The following is a 6,866-nucleotide window of genomic DNA, read 5'->3' as shown; positions in this document are numbered from 1 at the left end:
AGTGTCCTGCTGTGAACAGGAGTCCAGGGTCCCTGGAGAGCCTAGACGCCTGTAACATCACCCCTTACTCTCTGAGCTGCGGAAAGCTAGTCTTCCAGCCCATGGCAGCACAGACAGTGGTTTTGAAAAGAGACAAGGCTAGTTAGGCTGCAAACTGGAGGGTGGGTCAGCATTGGTCCCGGTAAATCTCTGGCGCCCCCAAGTGGAAAGAATGAGGTGTAGAATGACTACCTTGCAAAGAAAGTACCCTAAGAGGGTTCTTGGCCCTGGCGCTTGCCTCTGCCTGCGGTTCCCAGGGTACAGGTGGGCACCGCCATGGGAGCCTTCCATCCGTGTGAAGAAATATGCCAGGGGTTCGGGAAGGGAAGTACAAGGCTTGGGTAGTGAACACTCTTTCTGACGTGCTTTTCTGTGGCCACACCCTCATTTGAAGGGATTCTGCTTTTTTTTTTAAACTAAAATGTTTTTTAATGGGAACCAGAGATATGGTTACATTACATAGTCCGACACAAAAAACCCGTGGGTGATCAGGAGTTGGAAGGTTACAAAATAATGAGGGTAACACTGGGGACAGGAAGAAAGCTGCTCCAGAACCTCAGGAGCCAGGCTAACACGGCCTCTCCTGCGATGCAGTCTGTGCCCCCCCCGGAGTCCATCTTGCCAGGGCCAAAGCCACCTCTGTCCCCACCTCCCCGGCACCGTCGGAAGCCCCCACGGTCCCCCGCCTCGGCCTCGGTAGATGCCCGGATCATAGCCTCCTCTGCCACCACGACGAGCATCTCCATAGTTACCCCCCATATGAGAGCCTCCTGGCCCCCCTCCTGGGCCATCTGGTTTAGGGGCCTTACCCTGGTGGCATTCATTCCTCCAAGAGAAGTTCACGTTCGCACACGTAGGATTAGGACACGTCCAGTCCCCTGCTCGCTGCTGTCCGTCACTGCCGCCACTGGGGAAGCCTCCTCGGCCACTGTCACCACTGCCACCACCTCCGTAGCCTCCACGGCCGGTGGGTCCTCCTCGCCCTCGGCCTCCACGACCATTGTCACCACCCCGATTGAAGTCTGCTCGCCGGGTAGCAGATGAGACCTTGATAGGATTCCCAGAGAATTCTTTACCATCAAACCAGTCAGTAGCTGCTTTAGCGGTAGGTGGGTCATCAAATGATACTGTGCTATGCAGCTGCTTCCCACTAGCTATCTACTTTACATTTGGTAGTGTGTATATGTCCATGCCACTTTCTCACTACGTCCCAGCTTACCCTTCCCCCTCTACGTCTGCGTCTTTATTCCTGTCCTGCCCCTAGGTTCTGCAGAACCTTTTTTTTTTTTTTAGATTCCATATATATGTGTTGGCATACAGTATTTGTTTTTCTTGCAGCTGCATAGCACAGGGAGATCAACTTGGTGCTTTGTGACCACCTAGAGGGATGGGATAGGGAGGGTGGGAGGGAGACTCGAGAGAGGGGATATGGGGGTGTATGTATACGTATAGCTGATTCACTTTGTTATACAGCAGTAACTAACACACCATTGTAAAGCAATTCTACTCCAATAAAGATGTTAAAAAAAAATGATACTGTTGCCTCTCCCTTCAGCTTGCCTGTTTCCCTGTCTGTGTACAGGTTAATCATGGGCTGTCCTGTCTTCTTGTTCGCCTTAATGATCCCAATCTGCTTGAAGTAATTGGCTACAGACTCAGTCGTAGCATTCTCGCCCAGGCCTTGCACGAAGATGGTTGGCCAGGGTCAGTCCTCCACGAGTTGGAGGTCGTTACAACTACAGCAGTGGTGGCCGTGAACCCAGAGGTCGTGGAGGCGACTCTGCGTTCTTGCCTAACTTTTCCTCCTACCTCTAAAGCCTGATCTTTCTAGATCCCAAGATAAAGAAAAAAGCCCTTTACCTCCTGGGCCCAAGTTGCAGCCTCTTGACATCTGACCGCCACTGCTTCTCCTTGAAGCCGCACAAACTCATTCTTTCAGAGACCCCTATATTCTCCATAGACATTCCCCAAGTAACCTTTCTATGAAGGTCAGTTCTGTGGATCAAGATTCATCAGGAAAGAGTGATCTTGGGGCCTCCTCCTTTTTATGGAAGACTTCATTTTATGGTCCAGTGTCTTGGTGCTGTGTCTGTACAGTAATGCAGCTGTCATTATGTGCAGGCTTCTTCCTCTCCAAGGGGATATCCCCTCTTGCAGTCACCTGCCTGGGGAGAAACATGGACCCCAACCCCTCTCCTCAGGTCCCATCAGCCTGAGATGCAGCTTGACTCATGTTACCTTCTTGCTCAAAACCTTCACGCAAGGACTCTGAAGATGATCTGGTCCTACCCCTTCTTTTAAGATGAGGAAGCAGGACCCCAGAGACATGGACTTTTTTTTTTTTTTTTTTTAAACCGAGGTCGACCCCCTTTAGCAGAGTCTCTGGGGCTGCAGCCGGCCTCCTGGCAATCTCCTGAGCTTCCATCCCCTCTGGCCCTGGAGTCTTGCCGGCCCAGCCCCTTCCTGCCTTTCGGTCTTATTTCCTACCCTGCTCCTCTGTGCTGTCAAATCCCTAACGTTGCTTGTTTTCCTTCTTCCTTATTTGGCTCAACCCAGATGCCACTTTCTCCCGCAATTCCCACGCAAGTGCTCCCTCCTTCCTGGGGTCCCTTGGCTTCAGGCGATGCCTGTCCTAGGACATCAGCTCTCCAGCTGGTGTGAGCCATTCCCCAGCAAGCCGTCAGCACCCAGAGGCACGGGAGCCAAGACTTCATCACTTCAGTCTCCCTGGAGCCCAGCACCAGCAGTGTGCACACGGTGTAGGTCTCTCAGATGCTAGCGGAACACAAACGGATGAAGCTTTGACACATACTGGAACCAGGAACAGTTACAATGAAAGTTGCGAAGTGTGTTCTGTTTGCTCACTGCGCTTTCCAGCCTCTGTATTTTGGACTTTATGACAGTGGCTATACCCTTCACCTTGACATGAATGGGCACCTGGGGGGACTAAACAGAAAAATGCAGCCAGAGGGGCCTGAGCTCGATGCTGGGCTCCCCCATCCAGAACGGGGGTTGGCAAACCTTTGCTGTAAAGGGCGAGATGGTAAATACTTTCGACTTTATGGGCCATACAACTACTCTGTCACGACGACTCAACTCTGCTGCAGCATGAAAGCAACCATATGCACTACGTCACTGAACGTGTGTCCCAATAAAACTTTACACAACCAGGCCATGAGCCCCAGACCTGGCCTGCAGGCTGTCCTTTGATGACTCCAGACTTAAGTGAGGGAACCTGGCCACGTGGCTTAAATTCTGAATCTGTTTCATCATTTGTTTTAAAAAAAAAATGTTGAGTGGAAAGTGCGTCCTGCGTATGGCCTTGTATAGGAATGATAGAGTAAGTGGACTAGGGCAGGTGAGCTCTGGGCACCAGGTCTGGAGCATGTTGCTTGCTTCCTCTTCTTTGTCTCTTCCTTCATTCTTTTAGGTGTCCAAAGTCTTCCGCTAATGTTCGGCAGGTGCTCTGTGGGAACTGTTCCATTTCTAGATGAATTCTTGGTATACTTGTGAGGACCGATGAATCCCGCCATCTTGACTTCCCCCTCACCCCCCCCCCGCCTGCTTGCTTAATCGATAGTAATTCATATGATCTTTTAAAGTCGGCCAAAGGCTCCCTAAATGTTTGTTAGCGCCTTCTCACTCCACAACTTAAAATAGCTAGGCTTAAAGCCAATTGGAATTAACAAAAAAGGAATTGCAGGTGCCTGAACCTGTTCCATCCAGGGGCAGTACCGGCTGGACACAGGTTTTGCACATGCTGTTCCTTCTGTCTGGAATGCCCTTCCCTCCCCTCCCTCACCTGCCTGCACCTGCAGCAAGTCCTTCTCAACCTCCAGCGTTCAGCACGTTCTTTTGGGAAGCCTTCCCTGATTTCTTGCCTAGAAAATCTTCTCCCTATACCAGCTTTTAAATCCTCTTCGTGGCATTCTTCATAGTTGTGCTTTAACATTTATTAGTTGAATAGTGTTTTCTTCCTTACTAGTCTACAAGCTGAGAGAATTGGGCATGCCCAGGCATCGCCAGGCCATCTTATTAAAATGCGGGTTCTGGTTTGGCGGGTCTGGGGCAGGCCTGAGGATGTCTGCATGCCTAAGAAGCCCCCAGGCTGTACCAAAGCCAAGGCTGCCTGTCGGCACACCACACCTTGAGTGTTAAGGGTTTAGCTCTCTTGGACCTCTTATTCCCTCCTTTCCCTCTTCAATTCCCATTCATGACTTTTGCAGAGAGGTTTGTCTATTTTTTCCCCTTCAACCCATCAACCTAGGTCTGTCCATTCCATTAGAGTCCCCTCCCCTATAACCCCCAACCTCCAACGTCACCACTACGAGTGCACGGGCTTATCGAGGAATTTCCCCCCCAAATAGCTTTCTCTCGAAGAAATCTAGTGTCATGGGCTAAAATATTCTTTTTTTTTTTCCACTCGATTCCTTCAGGCAGAAGACCATAAGGCAATCACGCATTGCCGGGATATCAGCAGGAAACATTCCCTTTTTCTCCTCAATTTTGGGGACCAATTAAGCTATAGATGCAGGTGAGAGATGAGCTTTTAAAAAAAGAATCAGTTTTATTCCAATAAAGCTGATCGGGGAATGTGGTTGGCATCTACAGCCAGAGAGGTTTGCTAATCTGTCCTCTCAGAGTAACTTAATTCTTCTTCAAAGCCGCAGGCCACCCCACTGCAGAGGAAGTTTCTACCGCAGCCACCTCCGTGTAGGCAAGCGGAGAGCTCCGCGGCATCGCGGGGTGGCTGGGCTCTGCTGGACTTCGCTGCCTCGCCTCTCCCGCAGCTTTTTAGGGCAGGTTACTACGGGAGAAGTAGGTGAGGGGCCGAGAGGGGTCAAGAGCACTATGTAAGTTACCTTCCTCCTAGAGGGACCCCCAACACTTACGAGCATGAGGACAGTGGGAGAGAGGGCTTTTTCCTTCGAGTTGAACAGAAAGCCGACTTTGTTCTGAAATCTTAGCCCTCAAATCGTCTTCTCACTAGACCTTCCAAGGAAGTCCAGGTAGCCTTAAGGCAAGGGAGCAAAGGAGGGTCACCATCTTTTGGGTACTTTGACCAAATAGCTCAGGGTTAGTTGTGGCTTTTTTTTTTTTTTTGTAGGAATATATCGTATTTTTATCTTTTTATTTTCAAAATAATTTTTATACAACTTTAAAAGCTACTTTCCATGTACAGCTATTAAAAAATATTGGCTATATTCCCTGTTTGTACAATACACCCTTGAGCCTACTTACCCAATAGTTTGTACCTCCCCCTCCCCCATACTTCCAGCCCCTCCCCCTTCTCTCTGCCCACTGGTTACTACTAGTTGGTTTTTTTTTTTTTTAATTCTTGTTTATTTAGTTAGTTGTGCCGGGTCTTAGTTGCGGCTCGCCGGCTCCTTAGTTGTAGCAGGCGGGCTCCTTATTGTGGCTCGCCGGGTCCTTAGTTGCGGCATGTGAACTCTTAGTTGCGGCATGCACGTGGGACCTAGTTCCCTGACCAGGGATCGAACCCGGGCCCCCTGCATTGGGAGCACGGAGTCTTATCCACTGGGCCACCAGGTAAGTCCCACCACTTTTTTTTTTTTTTTTGGCCAGGACCTGAGTCTTGCTGGGATCTTGGTTCCCTGAGCAGGGATTGAACTGGGCCCTACACAGTGAAAGTATGGAGTCCTAACCACTGGACTGCCAGGGAATTCCCTAGTTTGTTCTCTATACCTGTGAGTCTGCTTCTTTTGTTATATTCACGAGTTTGTTGTATTTTCCGATTCTACTCGTGGCTCCTTCTTTGAAAAGTTGTGATTAGGGGTGGGGCGTGGCCTTCAGAGGAAGGAGTATTTGGGAACCGCGTCAGTGGGGGGTCACCCGGGATGGTTGCAGCTGCCCCAGCGGAAGGTGAGGGCAGCTGTAAGCAGAAGAGGAAGAGGCTTCTCCTCCATCTTCCCTCCCAGCTCTGTTTTCTCCCGTCTCCTCTTCCTTCTCCCTTTGCAATTCCTCCGAATTAGTAAACTTAATGTTTTCATTTTGAATCTCTTGATCAAACAGAAAACAGGCTTGAGGTGAGCAGTTAACAGTGTCAGTTAGTAATCACACAGCCCGTGATGAAGACTCTCCAGTGCTCAGCTAGGCCTCGACCTTCGGGCTTCCCTGGCTGTCTTTGCATCAGCCAGTTTTCGCAAAACTTCTTCTAAGTCCCTCAGTATCTGATCAAATTCTTCATCCCTCACACCTTGGTATCTAATCGTGCCAGCTGCCTTCAGCAAGGATCTCGTCAGGTCGGTGTAGCCAGAATCCCCCTCACCCCTGATGTTTCCCCTCAGTGATTTTCCATCCACCGACCCCTAAGCCCGCTCCTCGGCTAGAAATTGCCACTTGCCCATGCTGTGTGGAGAACTGAGCCCAGTCCTATACCAAGGTCTCTTTTCCCCTTTTGCAATTGTCCTGAATAAAATCTGCTTATACCACTTGACTGTCCAGTTCTGGTTTTCTTTGACATCCACCCTACGTTTTTTTAAAAAAGAAATTTATTTTATTTTTGGCTATGTTGCCAAAAACATAGGCTTTCTCTAGTTGCGGCGAGCGGGGGGCTACTCTTTGTTGCGGTGCGTGGACCTCTCATTGTGGTGGCTTCTCTTGTTGCGGAGCACAGGCTCTAGGTGTGCAGGCTTCAGTAGTTGTGGCTCGCAGGCTCAGTAGTTGTGGCTCGCAGGCTCAGTAGTTGTGGCTCGTGGGCTCTAGAGCGCAGGCTCAGTAGTTGTGGTGCACGGGCTTAGTTGCTCCACGGCATGTGGGATCTTCCCGCACCAGGGATCGAACCCATGTCCCCTGCACTGACAGGT

General features: G+C 50.1%; 1 pseudogene across 1 annotated transcript; it reads right to left on the bottom strand.

Moving 5' to 3' along the window:
* Positions 1-453: 453 nt before the first annotated feature.
* On the bottom strand, positions 454-1,970 carry LOC112061950 (RNA-binding protein FUS-like; annotated as a pseudogene). The gene is made up of 2 exons (XR_008617290.1): positions 1,900-1,970; positions 454-1,195 (listed from the first exon to the last, which is right to left on the bottom strand). The product of XR_008617290.1 is annotated as an RNA-binding protein FUS-like (transcript).
* Between the last annotated feature and the right edge of the window lie 4,896 nt (positions 1,971-6,866).

Source organism: Physeter macrocephalus, chromosome 5 (genome assembly GCF_002837175.3).
Source record: "Physeter macrocephalus isolate SW-GA chromosome 5, ASM283717v5, whole genome shotgun sequence".
NCBI lineage: Eukaryota > Metazoa > Chordata > Mammalia > Artiodactyla > Physeteridae > Physeter > Physeter macrocephalus.
The sequence above is the reverse complement of the archived record's forward strand: the minus strand, read 5'-3'. Positions and strand labels throughout refer to the sequence as shown.